This window comes from Magnolia sinica, chromosome 16 (assembly GCF_029962835.1).
Source record: "Magnolia sinica isolate HGM2019 chromosome 16, MsV1, whole genome shotgun sequence".
Taxonomy (NCBI): Eukaryota; Viridiplantae; Streptophyta; class Magnoliopsida; order Magnoliales; family Magnoliaceae; genus Magnolia; species Magnolia sinica.
The window spans coordinates 62,764,390-62,790,780 of NC_080588.1; the positions used below are offsets into that span (position 1 = coordinate 62,764,390).

General features: G+C 39.5%; 2 long non-coding RNA genes and 2 other non-coding genes across 4 annotated transcripts; 3 read left to right on the top strand and 1 right to left on the bottom strand.

Moving 5' to 3' along the window:
• Nucleotides 1-11,084: 11,084 nt before the first annotated feature.
• Nucleotides 11,085-19,329, bottom strand: LOC131229235 (uncharacterized). The gene is made up of 4 exons (XR_009163223.1): nt 19,059-19,329; nt 16,579-16,724; nt 12,377-12,486; nt 11,085-11,807 (listed from the first exon to the last, which is right to left on the bottom strand). It is a non-coding gene; the product is annotated as an uncharacterized LOC131229235 (long non-coding RNA).
• Nucleotides 19,330-23,457: 4,128 nt separating this feature from the next.
• LOC131229621 (uncharacterized) lies at nt 23,458-24,349 on the top strand. The gene is made up of 2 exons (XR_009163490.1): nt 23,458-23,499; nt 24,039-24,349. It is a non-coding gene; the product is annotated as an uncharacterized LOC131229621 (long non-coding RNA).
• LOC131230149 (small nucleolar RNA snoR126) lies at nt 23,683-23,810 on the top strand. The gene has a single exon (XR_009163872.1). It is a non-coding gene; the product is annotated as a small nucleolar RNA snoR126 (small nucleolar RNA).
• LOC131230146 (small nucleolar RNA snoR8a) lies at nt 23,847-23,936 on the top strand. The gene has a single exon (XR_009163869.1). It is a non-coding gene; the product is annotated as a small nucleolar RNA snoR8a (small nucleolar RNA).
• Nucleotides 24,350-26,391: the final 2,042 nt, after the last annotated feature.

Below are 26,391 nucleotides of genomic sequence, written 5' to 3' on the forward strand. Positions count from 1 at the left end.
AGAGGCCGGTGGAATTTTCAAACACGGACTTTGGTAGGCTGAGAGGGTATATAATAATACACGCACGTTTTGACTAAGACACCTATAATAGAAATTATGATCCGTGTGAGAATCGTCCACGTGGATTTTTATTTGCGCTGTCCACGTGCGTTTTCTTCCTGATAAGTGGGCGCGGATTGGCTATGACAGGTTGAGTAGCGAGACTCGCTACTGAAGTGACGTCACCAAGTTCCTTGGCCCCACCATTATGTATGTTTTGCATCCACGCCTTTCATCCCTGAGAGATCATTTTAGGGCAACATCCAAAGAATGAGTTAAATCCAAAGCTCCAGTGGACCCCAGCACAGAAAACAGTGGAAACAGTGACACCCACAGTTAAAAACTTCCTAAGGCCACGGAAGTTTTAGATCAAGCTGATATTCGAGTTTTCCCTTCTTTCATGTCTTTTTTAACTTTTGAACAGGTTGGATTTCAAATAAACTTCATGGTGGGCCTTAGGATAGTTCAACGGTGGGAATCACTCTCCCCACTGTTTTCTGTGGTGGAGTCCACTACAGCTTTTTATCTGCCATATTCTTTGGATCATGCCCTAAAATGATATCTCAAAATGGATGGACAGTGTAGATACAACACATACATCATAGTGGGCCCACAGAACTTAGTGACGTCACTTCAGTAGCTCAACCTGTCAGTAGCTAATCCGCGTCCCTGATAAGTGGGGTCCATGTTGAGGCCATTGGTCCGTTGAGTCCCACGGGATCGTAATCTTCTACAACCCACGTTTTACTCAGCGCGCGGACAACACCCAAGCTCTGTAGGGCCCACCAAATTGTCTGTGTGACATCCAGTCCATCCATCAGTTGAAAAACCTTATATGTTCCCCATATAGATCTTCTTGATACAGACTCAGATGGACCACACCACTGGGAACAATGTAAGGTTGCGCCTGGCCCATCTGAGTTCTGGATCAGGCTTATTTTTTGTAATTTCCTTTCATCACGGTGAATCACACCTACAAACCAGTTTGATGAAATATACACACCATGGTGGCCCCACACATAACCTATGATTGTTACCTCATATCCATTTTTCGTTGTCGGGTGGCCCACCTGAGTTGTAGATCAATCTGATTTTTTATCCCCACAACTATCATCAACAGGCCCACCTGATGGACGGAGTGGATGTTGCAAACACAATATAGTGGTCCCCATCTTTATTATTATTATATGCCTGTATCCCTATCGATGGACCATGCCCGAAGACTATCTCATGTTACTGGGACATGATCACCTATCTAGGTCTTTCTTCCATTGAAGTTGGACCGTTGTATTTCTCTTTAAACGTTTTGTCTGTAGCCACAAATTGAAAGATAGCAATATTCTGATAGAGGAGATTTCCGGGACATGGTTCCTCCAAATGAAACACGGTCCCTACTGGTCAGGACTGAAAACAACCGTCTATAGGGCGATCTGAACGGTTGATAATATACGGGCAATGTAAAAAATGAATGGGCACACTCCCACGGGTCCAATCAAAGTTATTTTGATGGATGACGCAGGGAAGGACATGAGGCCATCTTTTTGGATAACTGTTCTGAATTCATGAAACTTGTCTACACTTCTCACCGATCAACTGCGGACTCACGAGGAAAAGAAAAGAAAAATAATTCTAAGGTATTTGAAATAATTTGATTGATGATGGATAATCCATATGTATCCTACTATCCTATTACACCATTAATAAATCTTTTAAAAAAAAAAAAATCATAATTACCAAAAATAGCAAAATTCTAAAATTAATAAAAATCTTAATTTTAATAAAACTCTGCTAAAGCTTAATTTCTAAAAATAAAAATTCAAAATAAACTTTCCCTAGAAAAATCCTAACATGATTATAAATTGTTTTTAAAAAGAAGAAAAATCTAAAACTTTAAAAATAAAAAAATATTAAAAAATTCAAAATTATTAAAAAAAGTAATTTTTTCCTAAAAAATCATTTTTGAACTGAAAGCACACATTTCATGACAAAACGGACAGATGCCTTTGATGGCCCGTTTTAATAAAGATGGATAGATAACTATACCCGGATCAAAAGTTATGGCCAATATTTTTCCTTCTTTTGATCCAACCATACTAGGAATGTACTCGTGCCACGTCCTACATTAATGGATGATGACCTACTGATTCGGTGTCCCACAAGAAGAATTGGACCCATCACGTGGGCAAGCAGTCATTTCTGGAATTGTAGTGAGCAATACCAAAACAGACCTCTTTCACCAACATCCCATGATTCAATGGCCCTGGGCGCATCGAAAGCAACAAAACAGACCATTTTGACCAATATCTCATGATTCAATGGCCCTTAGCACATCGAAAGCAACCGTCACATATTTTTTCCAATTGCTTCGGATATTCTATACCCGTTTGTCATTTTTGAGACACGTTTCCAAAAGAAAATCAAACGGCTACCCTTGCATTCTACTAAAAGAATATTATCTTATGTACTAGGTGGGCCCACAAGAATATATGATGAGGATCATTCAAATCATTGAAATGCATGATCATGATATTGGATTTTGTAGCCAAACTGTCGGCTGGTAACTTCCCTATTCTGCACCTACTTTGTAAATGTGGGGCCCATGGTTGTTTTATCTAAGCCGTTGATCTGATGACTCCATCATGGAGTGAACTACCCCAGAATATCTCCGCAGCTGGTCAACTCAAACCTTTCATCATTAGCTTGCTAATACATGGTTTAGGACCAAAGATTCAATGGCTAGGATCGTCCTGGGAGATTTGGGAGGGCATGATACATTCATGATCGGGCCCCGCTCACATGTAAAAACTCAGTTCATAACAGCCACGTTCCTATGTAAATCAATACATTTAAACAAGTGGGACCCATAACGTGAGAGCCCTGCCCACCATCTCTATATCTATGTCTGCCGTTTGGTTGCACCAAATTTCCTGATACATAGACTGATTAATCGTGAAATTATGATATATCATGAAATTTGGTGCAACCAAACGTGGCATAGAGCATATTTGGTGAGGCATGTTGTTTATAGTATGTTCTGCTCCATGTCAGTGTTAGCCACAAAAGTCCATTGCAACATTTTTATCATAATTATAGACAATTGTACCCAAACACTTAGTCTTAATTACTCTTTTAAGAGTGCTGAACTTTGGGTTTTAAAATTAATGTGGAGGGATTTCCAAAATGGAAAAGGGTATTTAGGTAATTTGAATGTTTGTACATATGACGTACTGAGACCTGCCTCCCTCATTGTTAATCAACTTTACATGAGCCTTCTTTAGTTTCCTAATTAAAATTATGTTTATCCATCCATAGGAGGCCAAAAATTGAAAGGTTAGGATCTTCTAATCTCCTCCCAATCTATGACTATCCATCAGATCAGATCAATTGGCAGGATCAAAGAATCATGGGCCTGCCGTGAAGCATTGTACACATCCACATAAGATCATTCCACTTAAAATGAATGTAGAACATCACAACCGTTCCGTTAGGGGCCTCCGAATCGACCACATTGTGGTGAGCCATCTGATCATGTTCATCATTGTGAGAATCTTTAGAAGCCACCAATTAGACGGCCAGGATCATCAATCGAGGCAATTTTTGAACATCCACGGGTCCATCATAAGACCACCAGATCATACATGTGGCACATGGTACATGATACAATCACCATGTTACATTGCTGCTGCTCATCCACAAGGCATATGATATGTATGTGGTGCCATTACACAACCGATATTGTTTTCAATTCTAGGCTCTGAGTGGTGATTTCAGCCCATGAATACACGTTGCACCCGACTTGACAGGGTGCCGACTCGACCCGACTTGGTACTTGTGACCGGGTCGGACTCAGTCGAGATTAGTCCAGGCCAGACCTGTACTCAGATCGGGTCAGGCATGCTAGACTCGATACCGAGTCAGTTCGAGTTCGGGTCAAAGCCTATTTCAAAACCGGATCGAGTCAGGTCAGCCCTAACTTGGTCCGACTTGACTTGATGCCCAGCTCTACTCACACCACAGTGGGATTTCACCACAATGGGTACTCGAACCCATGACCTCATGTTGAAACTTTTGTGAGTCTAGCTATAACAACTGCTGAGTTGGGGTCTCTGAGCCACCTGGATTGCTGTTTGCATCACCACTGCCTGAAGCTGGAGAACTTGGCTTGCCAGAATTCAAACCTGAACGATGATGCTCTTCTGGTTGTTGCATTCAGTGCATGGTACGTTATGTATGGGAAGTCTTCTTTCCTGGCCAGTCCTGCATCCAAAAGATACCATGGGGTTACTTCCCTACCTAATCAAAATGCATATGGCCCATAAGGGATGGGATTGAAGATTACACATTGCACAAACATGTAATCAGATCCAAGATGTTGTTATTATCGTGTCGTTTACTGCTTATACAAAAGTGATGTGCAATAAGTTCCAAAAGGGTCTTTTACCAGTTCTTCAAAAATCGAATCAAACCCATCAAGTCTGGCAAAATTCAACTCTAATACCTTTCTTATTCAGTTGGATTCGAACCACTTTAAAACTCAAAAACTATTCAGCTGGACGGTACTATGAACTGGTTCAAAACCATAATACATTATTCATGACATGGTGATGATGCCATGGTTAAACCCGTCTGTACCAATGGTTTAGCCGGTTTGGACCAAAGCAACAGCTTCACTGGCTCAGTTTTATACTTTTCTTTTTCCATCATGTTTCTAGGTAAGCAAATGAGGCAATCAACCATAAATAGAAGATGCATCCAGCTCGGCCATTATTTGGCAGCCACCCAAAATTTATACCACGAATAGAACATAAATCAAAGCCGTTAATCACCTGAATAAGAAGCTGTGTTATGTAATAGTTTGTTTGCTCTTTAAGCTCGTCGATTTTTGCCTGCCTTTCAGCATGAGGTATTTTGACTTCAGCATGGTAGATAATAAACCGCTACTGTCCCAAATCCAAAAACTGCAGCTAATAGTAAACAAAATCAAAGTGATAAAGATTGATCTTCCCGAATCATTCCAAGTCGGGGTTATAATCGCTAAATTGTCACCGATGTGGAAAGACTATAGAAAGAAGTTGCTGCATAAAACCAAAGACTACATACTGGAACAAATCCAGAAACACCTTAGGATTGAGGAAGAATCTCGTAACCGCGATAAAAAGAATGATAATGGGAATGCCTCATCCAAGGTACATGTAGTAGAGAACACTAATAACAAACATCCCGAGAAGGACGATTCCCTAAAACCCAATAGAGGGAAATTCAAGAAAAACACCCAAAAGAAGAACGGAAAGTTCAAAGGCCCATACCATGTCTGTGGAAAAATCGGGTACTATGCTCGAGTATCCCGCTATCGCAAATCTAAAAAAGAGGTAAGTGCAGTAGAAGAAGGCGATATCGTGGCTATGATCACTGAGGTGAATACCATCCAAGGCAATGTTCCAAGTTAGTGGTATGATACTGCCGCTACAGTATATGTGTGCTACGACAAATCAGCCTTCAAAACCTATGAGGAATTGACCGATGGTCAAGAAGTCTAAATGGGTAATGAAGTCCAATCGAAGGTCGTCGGCAAAGGAACTATCGAACTGATATTCACCTCTGGAAAGAAAGTGATTCTGACTAATGTACTGCACATCCCAAACATGAGACGAAACTTAGTTTATGGGGATCTTCTGGGAAAACTAGGCATAAGGGTGGTGTACGAGTCAGGTAAACTGATTCTATCTAAAAATGAGAATTTTGTCGGAAAGGGATATGCTTGTAACGGAATGGTTAAGTTTTCTCTGAATGAAAGTAGCACTTCTGCGTATATGGTTGAATCCGCTGGACTGTGGCATAATAGACTAGCCCATATAGGGTATAGTACTTTAAAGTTCATGGCTAAGAATGGTTTAATTTCATTCACAGACAATGAAACCGATAAATGTGAAGTGTACATACGATCCAAAATGACGAAGAAACCTTTTCCAAGTGTTGAAAGATCGTCTCAAGTATTGTATCTTGTGCATAGTGATATCTGTGAGTTAAACGACATTCTTACTCCTAAAGGTAAACAATACTTCATAACTTTTATAGATGATTGTTCTAGATATGTATATGTTTATCTGTTAAAGAGCAAAGAAAAAGCATTGAATATGTTTAAAATATATAAAGCAGAGGTAAAGAATCAACTAAATAAGAAAATAAAAATTCTCCGTAGCGCTAGAGGAGGAGAATACTTTTCAATAAATTCGATAACTTCTGTGAAGAACATGGACTGATACATCAATGTACAGTGCCATACACACATCAACAAAACGGAATAGCTGAAAGAAAGAATAGAACATTAGTAGAAATTGTCAACTCAATGCTGATAAGAGCAAAGTTGCCACTAAATCTACGGAGTAAGGCACTGCTTGCAGCATTCCATATACTAAACAGAATTCCGTCTAAAAAATATAAAATATCTCCATATGAAACATGGAGATGTAGAAAACCTAACCTAGGATATCTAAAAGTGTGTGAGTGTCTTGCATACTGCAGAACTCCTAATCTAAATAGAACTAAGTTAGGACCAAGAACTATTAAGTACACCTTTATAAGGTATATATAAAATAGTAAAGCTTATAGACTTCTAAATATAGAGTCTCATACAATAATAGAATCAAGAGAAGTTGAATTTTTTGAGAACTCACTATCTTTGGAGTCAAAGGATAATGAAATCCAAACTCCTGATAAAGAACCAAACAGTACAGCTCCACAAATAGTAGAAGCTCCTGTTGAACTTCATAGGAGTCAAAGGACAAGAATAAAGAAGTCTAAAAGATGACTACATAGACTCACAACATGTCATTTTCCATCTTGTAGAAGGAAATAGAGAAAATGTTATTAGAAAAATACATATAGTGATGACTATAGAAGATGATCCTAAAACATATAAAGAGATTGTATCCTCTATAGACTCAACTTTCTGGAAAGAAGCTATAAACAATGAAATGGAATCCATACTGTCAAATCAAACATGAGAACTGGTAAACCTACCTCCAGGTTCTAGACCCATAGGTTGTAAGTGGGTATTTAGGAAAAAATATCACACTGATGGGACTATCCAAACCTTTAAAGCTCGATTAGTAGTTAAGGGTTTTAAACAAAAAGAAGGGATGAATTATTTTGACACATACTCTCTTGTAGCTAGGATAACATCCATTATGATATTATTTGCGCTAGCTTCCATACATTATCTTCACATCCACCAAATGGATGTAACGACCGCATTCCTGAATGGTGACCTCAATGAGGAGGTATACATGGAACAACCTGAAGGTTTCATTATACCAAGAAATGAAAACAAAGTATGTAGATTAGTCAAATCTTTGTATAGATTAAAACAAGCACCAAAACAATGGCATGAGAAGTTTGATTCCAAAATACTATCTTATGGTTTCATGCATAATGTAACTGACAAATGCATATATTCAAAAGTAGATGATAGTTGTATCGTTATTATTTGTCTGTATATTGATAATATGTTAATAATAAGTAATAAAATGGAAGGTGTGACTGAAACAAAGAGGTTTCTATTTTCCGTATTGAAAATGAAAAATCTTGTACAAGTTGATACCATCCTAGGTATCAAAGTTAAAAAACATTGTGGGGGTTATGCTTTGTGTCAATCTCATTATATTGAGAAGATACTAAACAAGTTTAACCATCTAAATATAAAAGAAGCAAATACCTCATTTGATCCAAGTATCAAGCTCAAAGAAAATACTGAAAGAACAGTTACACAATTAGAATATGCGAGTGCGATAGGGAGTCTTATGTATGTTATGCAATGCATTAGACCTGATATTGCATATGCTGTGAGTAAACTTAGTAAGTTTACTAGTAACCCCAGTACTGAACACTGGAATGCAATCAGTAGAGTCATTGGTTACTTAAAAGCAACCAAAGACTTAGGACTATTTTATTCAGAGTTTCCTGCCGTATTGGAAGGATATACCGATACGAGCTGGATATCGAGTGCAGGAGACAACAAGTCTACTAAAAGGTGGATATTCACCCTAGGAGGTGCAGCTGTATCTTGAGGATCCAAGAAATAGACTTGCATAACGCACTCGACTATAGAGTTTGAATTCATAGCCCTGGCTACAACAGACAAAGAGGCTGAGTGGCTAAGGGATCTTCTATTAGAAATTCCTTTCTGTGTAAAGCCTATATCGGCTGTGTCACTACATTGTGATAGTGAAGCCACATTAGCTAGAGCCTATAGAGGCACTTATAATGGTAAGTCTAGACATATCAGTCTTCGACATGATTATATCAGACAATTGATTCGAGATGGAATCATTGCTATTTCCTATGTGAAATCAAGTAACAACCTGGCAGATCCTTTCACTAAACCTCTACCGAGAGAGGTAGTAAAGGCTACATCTAGAGGGATGGGGTTGAAACTCTTCAATCAAAGTTCCAATAGTGATGGTAACCTAACCTAAAGTCAGAAAATTTCTAATTTTGGGTTTAATGGGTAAGAATAAGTCACTGATACGTGAAAAGTTTTCAGCACTAAATTTTATAACCTCATCTATAATAGATAAGTGTTGAGCGTTACGATAGATGGTTGAGTCTTAGAACTCTTAATGAAATCCAGTCTAAAGGACAAGTGTCTTATAGTAATAGAGACACCGGAAGAATTTCACCTATATGAACATAGAGATGGTGCCGTTTTTCATGAGAGTTAGGAGTTTTCTCTCTAAATCGTTCACGAATTAGGATAAGCACATGGCCATTAAATGTGCTGAGCAAGATTGTGAGAACTCTAACAAACACATAGCGAATATGTGTGTGGTTTCTTCGACTCTGTTATCTAGGAATAATTGGTTCAACGTTGCGGCTACCAGTCATTTCGATAGAGTTTTGAAATACTTACACTAAAGAAAGATTAAAATCGAAAGATATTTTTCTGCATGCATATAAGCTGATTATTCTGGCAGAAATGTTTAATCAAGAAAATATATTTTTAAAAAATCAAGTGAGGGATTGTTGCAAAAAATATTAATTTTTAATAAAATATATTTTAATAATAAAATAATATATAATATATAAAAAGTTGTTTGGAAAAACACCGTTTTGTGGGCTTTTGGGAATAGTCCCACATTGAAAAAAGAGGAGAAGAAAAAATGGTTTATATGAGAATGGTAGAGTATTATAATATTTACCCATATGGTCCAAAGAAAAATGGACTTGCGTGCACGCGCTCGTGCTCGGGCACGGGCTCAGGCTCAATCTCAGTCTCGGTCTCGGGCACGGGCACAGTGCAAGGGCGTGGGCATGTGAGGCAGTATGGCTGTAGAAGCGCTAGTGGCGCACTTTGCACTTCTCATTCGCGACCTTGAGCGAGACGTGTGCGAGTCGCGGCGCGACTAAGTGGCTAAGACGGATGACTGGTTGACAGAGAGACTAGAGGACTGGGAGAGATATCCCTCAGTATATATAGAGGGACTGAAAAGAGCTGTTGCAGCAAAAACTGTAACAATTGTGCCATTAATGCAGAGACCAGCTGTAACTGCTGCATGGCTAGCCTAACAGTTAGAAAACGGCTAGCTGCTGTCTCACAACAATCAGCATGCAACAGATTAATGGTCATGCACAACAATAAAAAACGGCCATAAAACGGCTAGTTTTCCAACAGCCAGAAATGACTTAATGAAATTTATGTCTTTGGACCATAACCCCCTAGCCACCATAGCCTATAAAAGGAGGGTCTAGATGGGTTTCCAAACGATCTCTCAACCCACTCTAGCAGACCCATACGAATTGAGACAGTCATTACTCATCTCCTATACTCTAGTGATTCCAGCAAGACAACAAGGGTTGAACCTTTGCTTGAAGAATAGACTAACGATGTGATCTAGAACGGTTCAACTGAACCAGTAGTTGAAGAATTGACCAGTGCAGCGATCTTCTAAAATCACCTATTCTCCTCTTTTCTTTTTTGGAATTTTTTTTCTATATTGTAATTCTGCCAGATAGTGTGTACAAGAGTTCCATTTGGTGGGCCTTCGTGTTTGCTAAATGCAGACCCACACCAGGCTCGTCGTATCCTAGAAGTGATTTACCTGTAACCTATCAGCATACTCAATCCATTTGAGTACGGGCAAATAACGCTTTAAGAACAGCGTTTCAAACGTGCTTCATCCTATCCTTATTCAAGCTAATTTTATTTTTCGGTTTCCATATTATATAGAAATTATATTAATCTGTATAATTTTCAACATCGTCCTGGGAGATTTGGGAGGGCATGATACATTCATGATCGGCCCCGCTCAAATGTAAAAACTCAGTTCATAACAGACACGTTCCTATGTAAATCAATACATTTAAACAAGTGGGACCCATAACGTGAGAGCCCTACCCACCATCTCTATATCTATGTCTGCCGTTTGGTTGCACCAAATATCCTGATACATAGACTGATTAATCATGAAATTATGATATATCATGAAATTTGGTGCAACCAAACGTGGCATAGAGCATATTTGGCGAGGCATATTGTTTATAGTATGTTCTGCTCCATGTCAGTGCTAGCCACAAAAGTCCATTGCAACATTTTTATCATAATTATAGACAATTTTACCCAAACACTTGGTCTTAATTACTCTTTTAAGAGTGTTGAACTTTGGGTTTTAAAATTAATGTGGAGGGATTTCCAACATGGAAAAGGGTATTTAGGTAATTTGAATGTTTGTACATATGACGTACTGAGACCTGCCTCCCTCATTGTTAATCAACTTTACATGAGCCTTCTTTAGTTTCCTAATTAAAATTATGTTTATCCATCCATAGGAGGCCAAAAATTGAAAGGTTAGGATCTTCTAATCTCCTCCCAATCTATGACTATCCATCAGATCAGATCAATTGGCAGGATCAAAGAATCATGGGCCTGCCGTGAAGCATTGTACACATCCACATAAGATCATTCCACTTAAAATGAATGTAGAACATCACAACCGTTCCGTTAGGGGCCTCGACCACATTGTGGTGAGCCATCTGATCATGTTCATCATTGTGAGAATCTTTAGAAGCCACCAATTAGACGGCCAGGATCATCAATCGAGGCAATTTTTGAACATCCACGGGTCCATCATAAGACCACCAGATCATACATGTGGCACATGGTACATGATACAATCACCATGTTACATTGCTGCTGCTCATCCACAAGGCATATGATATGTATGTGGTGCCGTTACACAACCGATATTGTTTTCAATTCTAGGCTTTGAGTGGTGATTTCAGCCCGTGAATACACGTTGCACCCGACTTGACTGGGTGCCGACTCGACCCGACTTGGTACTTGTGACCGGGTCAGACTCAGTCGAGATTAGTCCAGGCCAGACCTGGACTCAGATCGGGTCAGGCATGCTAGACTCGATACCGAGTCAGTTCGAGTTCGGGTCAAAGCCTATTTCAAAACTGGATTGAGTCAGGTCAGCCCTAACTTGGTCCGACTTGACTCGATGCCCAGCTCTACTCACACCACAGTGGGATTTCACCACAATGGGTAATCGAACCCATGACCTCATGTTGAAACTTTTGTGAGTCTAGCTATAACAACTGCTGAGTTGGGGTCTCTGAGCCACCTGGATTGCTGTTTGCATCACCACTGCCTGAAGCTGGAGAACTTGGCTTGCCAGAATTCAAACCTGAACGATGATGCTCTTCTGGTTGTTGCACCCCATTCAGTGCATGGTACGTTATGTATGGGAAGTCTTCTTTCCTGGCCAGTCCTGCATCCAAAAGATACCATGGGGTTACTTCCCTACCTAATCAAAATGCATATGGCCCATAAGGGATGGGATTGAAGATTACACATTGCACAAACATGTAATCAGATCCAAGATGTTGTTATTATCGTGTCGTTTCCTGCTTATACAAAAGTGATGTGCAATAAGTTCCAAAAGGGTCTTTTACCAGTTCTTCAAAAATCGAATCAAACCCATCAAGTCTGGCAAAATTCAACTCTAATACCTTTCTTATTCAGTTGGATTCGAACCGCTTTAAAACTCAAAAACTATTCAGCTGGACGGTACTATGAACTGGTTCAAAAACATAATACATTATTCATGACATGGTGATGATGCCATGGTTAAACCCGTCTGTACCAATGGTTTAGCCAGTTTGGACCAAAGCAACGGCTTCACTGGCTCAGTTTTATACTTTTCTTTTTCCATCATGTTTCTAGGTAAGCAAATGAGGCAATCAACCATAAATAGAAGATGCATCCAGCTCGGCCATTATTTGGCAGCCACCCAAAATTTATACCACGAATAGAACATAAATCAAAGCCGTTAATCACCTGAATAAGAAGCTGTGTTATGTAATAGTTTGTTTGCTCTTTAAGCTCGTCGATTTTTGCCTGCCTTTCAGCATGCAACCTTTCAAGTGTTCTCTGGTCCTTGCAGTCACCTAAATGTGCCACTTCACATCTTACTACCAACTACCGGCTCTCTTCAGGCAATTTCTAGATTTCAAAAATACAGACCAGGTTTTTCAAATTTCTTTAATCAGCTGTGTATGCTCAGAATTAGAAGATGTTGAGAAATAAAAGTATTTTCAACAGAAAATTAAAAACTCATTTACCCAGTGTCAGTGACTAAATTTTCCCATATGTGAACATGAAGCAGTGAATTTCAAAAGCTATGAATTACATTGGTTTCTTCAACAGATGATACATAATGCATGGGCATTTTCATACTGGGCTCGAGTGGGGTGGCCTGTGGAATGCAGGGGCATAGTCGGGGTGGGTGGCCCGTGGAACCCATGGATTTGGGGCCCATGTGAGGCGGGCGGCTTATGAGGCGGAACCCATGGATTTGGGGCCTGGGCTATGAGATGAAGGGATTAATTCACCATGCTCTATCAGTTCGAGCTTTTAGAACAAGTGGTTAATTGTCCTGCATCAATATTGTCAGAAGCCAAGCACGTCTTCATCATGTATAACATCCCTTCATGGAACACACTTCCTGAAATTACTGGATCACATTCTCAATCATGCTCAGGCGTTCGTATGGCGCTGCATGATCTAGACATCACCCAATTGCCAATTCCCTTGCGGGTATCACGAAATAGCTGTGCTAAGGTGTAGTATGGGACCTGACTGTGTTGACATGTGAATCATGCAGGTCATCATGTATCAGTGGGTCCCCTGCTGTTATGAGCAGCCAGAATACTTGAGCCTGCCTTTCTTGCATTTAGGCCATGGTTTGCCTAGAAAGTGGCCCTCCATGACCATACATTGCATACCCGCCCTTCGGGACATTCATGAAATAGTTAGCCCAGGAGTCAATACCGTTTGGGACTATGTTGACATGCTGCCATGGCCACTTCCTAGAGTATGGGTAAATGAGGAAGGATTATGTCTAGTCGGCAGCTGATCATGGAACTTCTACCAATCCACCATTTCAAAGCCAACCCCAAATTGATGGGAGAAAGACTAAGATGATGGTGACGACTGGATGCTCACATTTTAAAAACAAATCACAAGAATCCTGAAATCACATTACAATGAAGAGATCTTCCAATTAAAATAAAACATTTAACAACTAATGTTGCAGAGTAAACAAGTTTGGGTGGACTATGTGTGTATCTTCAATGGAAAACAGAGAGAAATGTGCACACCCATATAAAATTGTTAGGATAACTAGAATTGTAGTACTAATCGATTATTTGTATAATAGTGACAATGTATGTTAGCAGTTCAGGCGTAAAAAGTTAATATATATCGTAAATAAACATAGTGCATAGCTTGGGTCCCACCTTGATAGACTATAACAGAAAACAATCACTTCAAACAGAGGATCATGGCCATCCTAACTACAGCCTGGAAATCTGACATGAAGAAAACGACAACTAAAATCCATATGGTTAAGATCACTAATCAATGTGATATTTTCTATGGTAACTGATGAAGAATGGGATAGACTTGGATGGTCCATATTGAGTATTGGACCATGCACATTTTTAAAAATGCCAGGGTGCACTTAAAGCTCAAGTACACTAGGCATAATTAGGCATTTTAATAATTATACATTCTTTTTTACCAATACTAGTTATTCTTTTCAAAAAAATAATAACGTATTAATCATTTTTTAAAAATAATTAATACATTCTATCATCATCATCATCTTTGCCTTATCCTAGCTATTTGGAGTTTTTTGCTTGACAAATCCTCCCATGATTGTTGGGCAAAATTACAATGACTGCATTCATATGTGTATATAAGATAAAGATAAAGAACATATAAGTGGGCTACTGGTTGTGTCTACACTGTGTTGCAAGTATCTATTGATACAAAATCAAAGTGCAAAAAAAAAAAATTGAAAATAAAATTCCAGAAAATTGGAAAGAAAAACCATATATCAGTTGTTTGGGGGGGTGGTGGGGGGTGGGTTGTGTCTTTTGATAACTCCACTCGAGTTGGTTCGCATCAAAACACGATTTTGGTGGAGAAATGGCGATTCGATACCAAAATCTGATTGAAACCCAATAGGGGAGAAGAATTTTTCGGATGCCAATTAAATTTATATTAAAGAAACAAAAAACAGAAACTATACAAAATAAACTACTCAACATAGCCAGCTTCTACACCTGCAGAAGCAAAGCCTCAATTTCTGGATGCGACTTGTCTGTGCCCCCCAAGCCACAGGAAGTTCCTGTGGTCTGAAGTTATGTCGGGTCCAAAGAGATGACCGTGACAAATCCACTCCGTCCATCAGTTTCAAAAGACCACAATAGTACAGTAGTCCAAAAATCAGGCCAGGGGGTACAGGCAAGTCGTGTCCTCAGTTTCTTCCTGATTACAACCCTTGAAAGAGGGTATCCTAGACACCCTTTCCAAAATGAGACCTTTCACTCTGTTGACCATCCATCCTTTACACTGATTCCAACTAGTGAAGGAAAAAAAAAAACTGTTGTCTTTTTCTTTCCAAATGGTCCACATTGATGTTAGAAAACCCAAACTTCAAAGTAGTGTCCTTTTTCTGTCAAAAGATTGACCTTTCCATGCAATAAGGAGCTCTTGTACTGACATTGGCATCACTCATGACACCCCAAACATCTCCAGCACTAACACCATCCTTAGCAAGCTTATCAGCTATAGAGCCAGCCTCCCCTCTTGCATGGTCTAACAAATTATTTAGTCTAGATGCAATAGTCCAGGCCTCATTGAACACAAAATTGAGATTGCACCAAGCTCCGAAATAAGGTCTAGATGCCCAGGAGATGACATTAGAAGAATTGCCCTCCATGATAGCTAAACTAATGTAGGGGCATTTTCACACCGGGCTCGAGTGGGGTTGCCTGTGAGATATGAGGGCATACTTGGGCTGGGCAGCCCGTGTGAGGCGGTACCCATGTGATGTGGGGCCCACGAGGGAGGTTTGGCCAAGGTCCTAACCTATGAAATGTGGGGCCCAGGCTATGAGATAATTGGATTAATTCGCCATGCTCAGATTAATGCAGCGGCATTTTCACACCAGGCTTGAGTGCGATTGCCTATGGGATGGGCGGCCCATGTGAGGTGGGCCCCACCCATGTGAGGCGGGTGGCTTGTGTGAGGCGGTACCCATATGATGTGGGGCCCACAAGGGGGGGTTCGGCTGAGGTCCTAAGTCCTAACCCATGAGATGTGGGGCCTGGGCTATGAGATAAATTGATTAATTCGCTATGCTCTATCAATTCGAGCTTTTAGAGCAAGTGGTTAATTGTCCTGCATCATAGACCTAAGTAACTCTTCACAAATATTCTCTACCATTCTAGAAGGGCCTTGGATCACAAGTTTCACCCGGTCCAACAGGGCCATAAAATCTCATGTAAATGGGACCCATATCATCTCTTAAGACCCACTTGTGCCCTGAAATTCCTTTCTTCTTCTTCTTCTTCTTCTTCTTTAAAAAAAAAAAAAACGAAGAAAAAATTATTTTTATGGATGTGCCAATACCTCTCAAGAATCATCTATTGGATACTATGTTGGATGTTTGTAAATATATTTAGTCTATAAAAGTTGAGCTTGCCATGTTACTGAATCTTGTATGGCATTTCACTTGTGTACTGACATTGTAAGTGAAACTCGAGAAATCGAACTTGACTAAGCCAACGTTTCTTGATCATATGTGTACGGAAGGACTGTATAAAGCATTTGTAAAGGGCAAAGATTTTGAAAATGTTCTTATTAATACTACAACCACCACCCTCACTAAACATTTCAACAAGAACTTGAAACAGAAACTGAAAAACTCAATTCCACCCATACATGATGCATCCAAGCCTCTTTGCAAATAAGAAAGAAACATAAAGAATTTAAAACCACTAAATTTTCCACTAGCATGATTATGAAGGCAATTTCCAACACCTAGAAGAAAATTTGTTTGCATAGCATTCTGTAAAATATATCGATGTAAAATAATAACAACCAAAAGTTACTAAATTGGTCATAAAGACTTCAACCATAGAAGGAAAGAAATGAGAATTCTGCTTAGATGTAGAGTTTGAGATACTTACATATCCTTGTTAAGCTTGTTGAATAGAGTAAAGATGACAGAGCAGGCAAGGCAAACGCAAACATAGGAAAAACTCGTACTACCCCTCATTTTCCAGTTCAAATTGAATGATCTTGTGATCATGATGGCATAAGCCACCACAGCAACCTAGAAAATAGACTGCAGTGAGCACTTGTTTCAAGCTGAAAACATTTCCTCTAGCAAAGAAGATTCTCGTGAGACTAATTAAGTATCAAGCCAAAGAAGTCATGACATAAAACAAAGATTTTTTCCATGAGGAATAGGATCCACTTCCTGAGACTTTGCACAATATACATGAGTTTTCAATTCTGATAACAGAGACCAATGATTTAGCGATTCAAACCATTAGTCCTCTAGGCTGCACCATGGATATAAATGCCCCAAAAATGTATTACATAGGACAGCCCAAACATTTTATGCATGACTTACAAATAGATGATTGAAGAGAGAAATGCAGGAACCCTCTACATTCAACTGAAAAAAGGCCCTTCCATACTTGGGTCCTTAAAAAAAAAACTAGAATCCTGAGTTGAGTACTCTAATAAGGGTAAGGGATCCTCTCACAAGGCCTGAAATCCAAATTTTCTGGGATTTTGAATTCTAGAGCTACCAGTCAATAAGAATTAGTAGTGAACCATGCTGATTGGGCAGCAAATTCTACTAGATATTATTAGGGAACTAATTTATCATGTATATAAGAATGAGCAATGACTAATCCTTGTTTACACATAACCTGAAATTTGGATTGTGAGGATCTACCCATTATCGATGCCCATAGCTGTGCTGAAGTAATAGACAAGGCCCAAGTTTGGTGGTTATGAAATTAGGATCTTTCAATCTAGGAGCAGTTTGGGGCATGGTCCATCCACAGTGGGATGTAACAGACCAATGGTCTGGATTTCTGAGCCATGGTCCCAACCGACCAATGGTTTGGATTTTTGAGCCATGGGCCCAACTTGTCAACACTGGAAAGACCAATACACTGTGCAACACTTCATGTCGAGGATCCTATCATTCCTCTTATCCAATATGCGTATGCCATGGTTTGACAGAGCTCTGTAGCCCTTGCAAGTCAAAATCTCTGACTCAAATCTTAAAAGATGTATTCCATATCAATTTCACAAAATGTCGTCATTTAGTAATGACCTGGAAGTTAACAAGGTTGTTTGGATGCCTGTAAGTTTTTAAGTTGTAAGAGACTTTCAGCTGTAAGTCAACAGGGAAGTGAATTCTCACCCTAGCCCCATAAAGTTTCCTGGCAGTTTTGCCTGCAAGTGACTTACATGTGAATTTCCTCCCCCAAACACCTACCTATAGGGTCCATTTGGATGGGAGTAAATGGAGGTAAGTGACATTTGAGGTGTGTTTGGATGGAAGTAAATGCATGAAAATGAAATGAAATGGGAGTGAATGGACCTGCACTTTAGAAGTAAATGGGGTGAAATGTCTTTTTGAGCTCCCTTGGAGAGACACAAGTAAACAAAGGTGTCGCTACACACATGCCCACCGTACACGTGGCACGCTGATGATACTCCAAAACAATCCAATTATCAGCTACATCATCAAAATCACAACAATATAATGTTCTAAATCATCCCAATGTTGGCCATCTAAATGGACAGTTAAAAAAAGTTGGCAATTTGCTTGTTGTGATCCTTTCATTTGTGGCCCACCTGAGGTGCGGAATTTCCTCTTTTTTGGTAAAATTATATATTTCAATGGGCTAATTATAGTCATTCTGTTAAATATCACATGTGTACACTTATTTAGGGTATTAAAGCTGATTTGGGATATCATATATGTTCTTGTGAATATATAGAAAAATTCCAATACATTCCAATTCATCCCATTTACTCCCATCCAAACACAACTGAGTAAGCCATTTACTCCTTAAGTTACCTCCAATTCCATTTCCCATTTACAAGCTCTCAAATGAGCTCCAAAGTGACTTACCTGTGAGTCACTTCCCACTTACAGAACTTACAAGCATCCAAACAATCCCTAAATTTTAGAAATTTGTTAACATGCTCGAATGTCATTCTCCAAAAAATACTACTTGAATCCTACTGTTTTTGGGGGATTATTATGATTTCATTCAGAACCCGCCGTTGGATTAAAAAAAAAAAAAGCAACAGTTAAGGTTGTGGGCTTAAGCTTAGCCAAGAAATCGATTTTTTTATTTTTATTTATTTATTTATACTTATTTTCTCTTTAGATATATATTGGGACCTTTTAAGTCCCAATTAAAATCCATCACTTGAGAGAGAGAACTTTTTGAGTTTTGGATTATTTTTCCCAAAAACACTACAGAAAATGAGAAGAATATCACCAGAACAAAGGCGAATCCACAAGAGCCCATTAATCATTCATCTTGCTCCTATACCCAATCAATGAGATTTGAAACGAACTTAAAATTTAAAATAAAAAATGCCCGAGACAAAACTATAAAAGATTCCTTACTCTCTTTCACCACCTTTGAGCCCTTCTCTTCATTCACACATGAATAGAAGAAGCTTCTTCCTCGTAAAGACATTGCAACTTTTTCTCGAAATCCTCATTGCATGCTCTGAAGGTCTTATTCCAGATGCGAGAAAGAATTCCACTGTCTTGCTTTGATACTTTTCTACTTCTGTTTTGATCGGCAGAAACCCTTGGATTTTCAGAAACAGCTGGCTGCTGATTCTCATCGCCATCCATTCCCTGCGAATTATACAGTGTAAGTTCCCATGAGAGGCAGTTGGTGAGAATAGCAAATGTGGGATCTCCTGTCCAAGTGCTGCAAGGGAGCGTATTAGGTGCGGCCCAGACCGTGGGGCCCACTTTATGTATGTATTGTACATCCACTCTGTCCATCCGTTTTTCCATATCATATCAGGTAATGAGAGAAAAGATGAAGCACATCCAAATCTCAGGAGCCACACTACAGGGAACAGTTGTGACTGACCGTTAACTTTCTTTGGGCCGCAAAATGAAAGTTTTGGATCGAGTTTATGTTTGCCTTTTCATAAATTGGCAATGGCAAATAACCGTTACAGTTGGCATTACAATGGGTAGGGGGTGTACACTAGCTCGCTTGACTCAGACTCCAAAAAGTTCGATTCAACTGGGTTCGAAGCTGAGTTCGAGCCGAGTTGAGCTGATGTTTTGAACTCGAAAATGAGTTCGAGCTGGCCCGCTCGACTCAACTCAGATCAAACCGGATCGAACAAGTTTAGTGACTCGGTTACTTTGGTATTGATGTTGAAGTGTTTGGTAAAATGACTTAACGAAGTGTGGCTGATGGCAAGGAAGGTATGTATATGAAACAAATACCCTTTTTCTTTTGTCTTCTTCTTATTTTTATGTTGCTTAGAAAGTGTTTGATAAGATATCCGTAAAACCATTGTTGTTGTTTTACATACAATGAGATTTTGAAGGTGCAGTCCATGTGTTTATAAAAATGTTGCACAGGCGAACTTGGCTCGAACTGGCCCAAGCTGCTAACCGAACCGAGCTGAGTTGGCCAATTAGGCTTGAGGATTGAGCCGAGCCGAGTTCAAGCTAGGGTCAGCTAGTGGCTAAGCCGAATCAAGCTAAGGCCAATTCAACTCAATGTACACCCCTAACAATGAGCCATATGAAGTTTTTAAAGGTAGGTGTTCAAATTACTACGGTTTCTTATGATGTAGTCCACCTGGGAGTTTGGAGGGGGCGGGGGGGTTGTCCAAAAGTCATTCTACCATTAAAAACTTTTCATGGCCCACAAAAGTTATGGATCAAGATGATATTTTTTGTGGTCTCTTCATATGGGTTTTCACGACCTTATCAACAAGTTGGATAGCAAATAAATGTGGACTCCATGAAGTTTTTAATGGTGGGGATTCAATCACGACAGTTTTGTGGTGTGGTCCACTTAAGATTGTGTATGCTTCATTTTTGGATTCATGCCCTAAAATAAACTTTGAAAATAATTGGATGTTGTGGATTTAAGGGACATACATCACCGTCAACTCCGCAACCAGGGATCTCACACACCTGGTTGATATTGAGTCTCACCTAACATGTTCCTTGTTTTTTAGCTCATGCTTTTATATGTGATGACAAAATAAATGGACAACATGAACATGCAACACATGCATCAAAAGAGGGCCCACGGTTAGGGTCACACCATGCTAGGTGAGGCCAAGGCTGCACCTGTTTGACTTCCATGCTGCAAAGGGGGATTCGGACATTGGCTTATTAAGCTGAAATAAACTGGATACGGGAGAGGAGAGGACTCTTCCTTGACCAGTTAGTCTGATTATTATTATTCTTTATTTGAAAAATGACTATTTTAGCGAAGGAAATTTGTTTATTTATTCATCGGTCCAAACCATCTATACTACACATAGATTGAGTTCCGATGAGTTTATTCATACTTCATGCAATTAGGAGCAAGCCATGGTATTAAAATAAAGCTAATGGAATGACCCTAACCCTTTTATGGGCCAATTTGTTACAACTGTCCATACAAGCCATAAATCACATGGCTATGATGATCAAATCAAAATGTAAATTTAGAACCATAAAAATAAATAAGTAAATAAATAAGCAGGGTCTATCTGATATGATGATTGGACCTATTTTGCTTCTGCTGTGAATTTTGATAGTCAGTTTTCATGCTATACATTATGAGTTTTGGATCACCAGATTAGCATGATTTTTGCACCATGGCTTATTCTTAGTCTTATGGGTGAATGAGGGTTTAGGGTTTAGGGTTTAAGAGTACTAATCCAATGGCCACTCTATGAATTATTTATATACAATCATCACTATAATTGGATAAATCTGACCATCCAGTAGTCAGTTTATAGGTTGAATAACGACTGCTGCAAAGGGCACTGATCCATATGGACGGTGTGGATATAACACATACATCATGGTGGGCCACAAAACTGTCCCATCAATGCACCTCTCCCATCCAAGTGGGTGGGCATTAGATGGATTACTATGATTTAAGTTTGTCCAATTAATTATAAGAAGTAATGATGCGAGTCTTGCACTATATTATATTTGAAGTCCACCATCCAAACACACCATAAGGATGGGTTTAAGACACAGACTGTCCATTATGTGGGGCCCACCATGATGTGGGTTATCCATCTCATAGGGCCACCATTGATGTTAACTGTCCATCATGTGAGTGTCAATGTCCATGGCCCACCATGTGGAGCCAACTTTTGATGTGGACGGTTTATGTCTTCTAAGTGGGGCTATCCATCATGTAGGGCTGCCTTTGACCTGGACTGTCCATCGTGCAGGGCATACTTTGATTTTGGTCGTCAATCATGCGGAGCTCACTGTCGGTCTCTCCAATCATGTGGGGCAAACGCATACACATCAGGCCCCACCTAATGTAATGAATGGACCATTACTAGACCTCATCTGGGTCAGCCCCATAACTACTTCGACCAACTTGTCTATGCCCCGAAATCGGTCTGCTTACTGAGTTACTTGTTACACTCTTATTGTACTGAGTAAATTCTGCTGAGCCCACTGAGGATGTACGTGGTTTATACATGCTGTTCAACCGTTTTTCCAACTCGTTGTTGAGATTAAAATTGAACCATGTCCAAAGCTCAAGTGAACCATAACACATGAAACAGCTGGAATAATGATTTCCACTGTTGAAGCCTTGCTATGCCTCATGGTGATGTTTATTTGTCATCCAACCTGTTTATAAGATCAAAAAAATATAGATGAAGGGAAAACACATATATAGCTTGATCTAAAACTTCTGTGGCCCTCAAGAAATTTTCAACGATAGAATTTTCAATTCACACTTTTTCCCATGGTGTGGTCCATTTGAGCTTTGGATATGCTTCAATTTTGGGCTCAAGACCTAAAATTATCTAATAAAATGGATGGAAGGAGCAGATAAAATATATAAATCACGGTGGACCTCACAGTTTACTCAGTATGCTTAGCGTACTGAGTTGAGCATAATGATTTACTCATTAAGCAATCCGCTTCCCTATGCCCGAGCTTGTTCCAATATTCATTTGTATTATATGGATTGGGCCGGCAATCTAAACCAACTAAACAGCCCAAGCATCTCGGTATGTGTTTGGCGGGCCTCTCTTGAGCTGGCAAAGCACATTATGGACAGCCCAAAGACCCGATGGACCAATACTTTTTTTCTTCTCTTAAAGGCTCTCATCCAATTTTCCAATTTGAAGCCCAGATTAAAATCAGGTCTAGTTGGGTTTGGGTTGAGTCCATTTTCTTCAACTTGATTGAAAATGGGTATGGGTCAGGTATTCAGATCCGGGTTCTAAAAGACGCACAACCGAACCTGATCTGACTCGGGTACGGATACCCTAGAGACCCGACCCAAACCCGAGCCTTCGATATCTATAATTTTAGGGTTAGGGTTCAAATCCGATCCTTGCTTTCACAGCGTTGCTTAGATCGGAAGATTGTGGCGCATGTTCACACGTATACACTCAGAAGACGTGTAGGTCATCCAGACCTCCAAATTGTTGGCTTCCTTTCACAATTCTCGAAAAACCAATAATCCCACCAAACTGATCTTCCACCTAACCAATCGGTGGACATTAATAGACGGTCAAGATGGGAAAAACTCAACGGTCTAGATTAGAGAAGAAAATTTTCCACTAATCAACGGTAAAGATCGTCCAATCAATCTGACACTTCAGATCCACGAACTAACCACAGAGGGACCCACTATTTTAAACCGTCTGATTCTAGTTACACGTATGCCACGTGTACAATCGCTTCGTACTTGAAATATCAGACCTTCCTAGGGCATCAAACACCGCCGCGTGATCTATATATACAAAACCCAACCCTCATCTCTCCTCACTCACCTCTCTTTCTAGGGTTTTCCCGGCCGCTACCAAAATCTTTTCATTTCAACGGAGTAAGATTTCTCTTATTTTTGCATTTCATCTACTATACAACGATGATCTGTAGTTTTAATTACTCCGAATATACAAATATGAGGCTTTTTTAAAGCCCTAATCTTCCCAAACACGAGATTAGGGTTACGCAGGCCTCTACATTTCTCATATCTTTAATCTTATTTTCTATCATCGATTTTGGACGGCTGTGATGACCAAATTCGTTTCTCGATGCTGATTTTTTTTTAAGACCATTAGAAGGACATACACGGTTCTTCTGTGTATATCTGGTATTAATTTTTGATGACATATTTGTGCGTGTCTGAGCCATTTGATTTTGAATTTGGAATAGAGAAGAGATAAAAGAGGGGTTGCTATGATTATAAAACATTCCTCGTTCTGAGAAGCTATTGCCATGGCATTGCGGACTCTTTTACACCCATAGAATATGAGCTCCCTCTCTTTTTTATTCTCTCTCTCGCTCTCTCTCTTTAATTTCTTTTTTTTTTCCTGGTATTTTCATGTTAGTTGTATGCTTGTATTGTATGCTGTTTGTCAGCCCGGTTCGTTTGGGGTTTCGACTGTATGGTAGGGCACACCTAATGAAGAGCTCGTATCGTGCACGGAAATGGTTAGCCGGATCGGGCTTCAACTTTTTCGGTTCGTAAAAGGCCGGTGCCTGGCTTGGGCTAGGTTTTACTATGGCTCTCAATGGGCCTGGCTAGCCCGTTGGGCTTTTCGGCTTGGCTGCTTTTTAGGTTGAAATGCTAGGCCTGAGGGCTGGACCCTAGCATTAAGGTTTAAGCCCGTTTGTTGATCAGGCTGGATCTTACACCCAAGTGCCTATCAACTTAGTTCGGTTTGGGCGAACGGCCAGCGTTGTGGGTTTGCTGTCAACAGACGAGAGGTTTGATTCCTCTCTACCATTACCCGATGCACATGGTTGCAAGTGATTTCTGCATCCGCAGGAAATAATATCTCAAACATCTTGACATCATTAAAAAAAAATCATTTAGTTGCCTGTGAATTTTATCAGCAGTAAATTAACTGCAGGTGTAAATTGTTTATCGGTGGTATGATTTTAGATAACTTGTAAATTGTTTAAGCCTCATAATTTTAGCTGTGAGGCTGAATTTCATTTGCAGTTAAATGAAATCAAAGCTGTAAAGCTGTTGAATTTCATTTGAACTTTCATTTACTATTAGCAGCTGTAAAGTAGTAGGTATTTTTCAGCATCAAACACAGTAATTCATTTATCATTAGTCCAATTTACAGGCATCCAAACGACCCCCATGATTTCAAGGTCATCAACCCAGTTCGTAAACAAAAGGGTGGCTAGGCTCGGTTTTGTGCTCATGCTGGAATCAGACATTGACCATGCACATGTGCCACCATCAAACTTAAGGAAGTGCATTGATGTCACCAAGTTCTGTAGGCCCCTATCAACACCGAAATGATATCTATGGTTTCCTTTCACTCAGTTGTTCAACCTTGTGAACAGGTTGGATGCAGATAAGCATCATGGTGGGCTGTATGTGAAAATACACATTTCCAAAAATTGAAATGTCTTACATGTCATGATTAGTATTAAATGGCTCAAGCCCAAGCCCGATTTAGAAATTGATTATTATAAAACATAAGCTCAAAGGCTTGCCCAAAAGCAGACGTGGGCCACCCATTGCCACCCATCTAGTATAAATTGCTTATAGTATTTAAAATCGTTCGTGTTGGATGGACGGCTTTAACAGTTGTGAGCTTGATTTATGATTATTTTAAATATGAGACATGCAAATGGGACAACTTAGCCCATGCAAATACATCTTGTTTCTTGGGTGTATACCAATTTACATCTTTGATTAGGATCAGTATACATTTCATAAATTCAGCATTCAAAAATTATAGGAAACATAAAAGCTAGGAATAATATTCCAAACCAACCAAAAAAGCCCCATTTTCTTTTGATGGGAGACTTAATCTCAGCCTCATTGCCAAACGCCTAATGTAAAAGCACCAAATAGGGTCCAGCAGGAACATCCAACTTTATAAAAGGTTGATGGCCGGACCTGAAGAGCCCATCTGACTTGGTGGTTGAATCATCTAGTGATAGCTGAGGTTAAAACCGATTAGACTCTCTATTCCATTGGCAATATTTGGTGTGGATTAGAATCATTCCAGTATTCAAAGTATGTTTTCCAAGATATGTTATTTTTCAAAATTTAGGCCGTAGTTTTTGGCATCGCTTTCCAAACTGTGTACCTCTTTTGATTTTGGACACTACTGATTTTGAGCTATCACCTTTTAGTGACTCTTGGGGCTCGTTTGGCATCTCTCATCTAACTTAATAAAGAGCTTTTCAAATAAAAACAAATCTTATAAAGCTTTTTTGGTTATAGCTCTTGCTTTATGATAAATTTGTTTGGTAAAATTATATTTTCAAAACTGAAAAAGGTTTTTATTAAAAATAAGTATCTCAATAAAGTGATTATAAAAGCAAATGGATATCACCATAGATGGACTATATCCCTTATGGCATAAGAATAGATAACTGCAGTCTTCATGTTTTAAGACATTTGGGTTGTTCATCATGTTGGAAAGTGGATGATGGATCCTCCATGCGTATGGATCTCACCGTTAAATGTGAAATGTCTATCATGTGGAGACCCCTTGGTGTGAAAAGTCCATTATGAGAGGCCACATCTTGATGCGGGCCATTTATCATTTGGGACCCACCTATAATATGAACCATGCATTATGTGGGCCCGCTGGCCATTTATCATGTGGTCTCATCTTCAATATCCACTATCCATCATGTGGGTTTGACCTTTAATGTGGACTATCCATCACGTGAGCCCTAACATAATGATATCATTACAATTGAGAAAATGTTGAGATATCTCATTGGTTAAGAAATT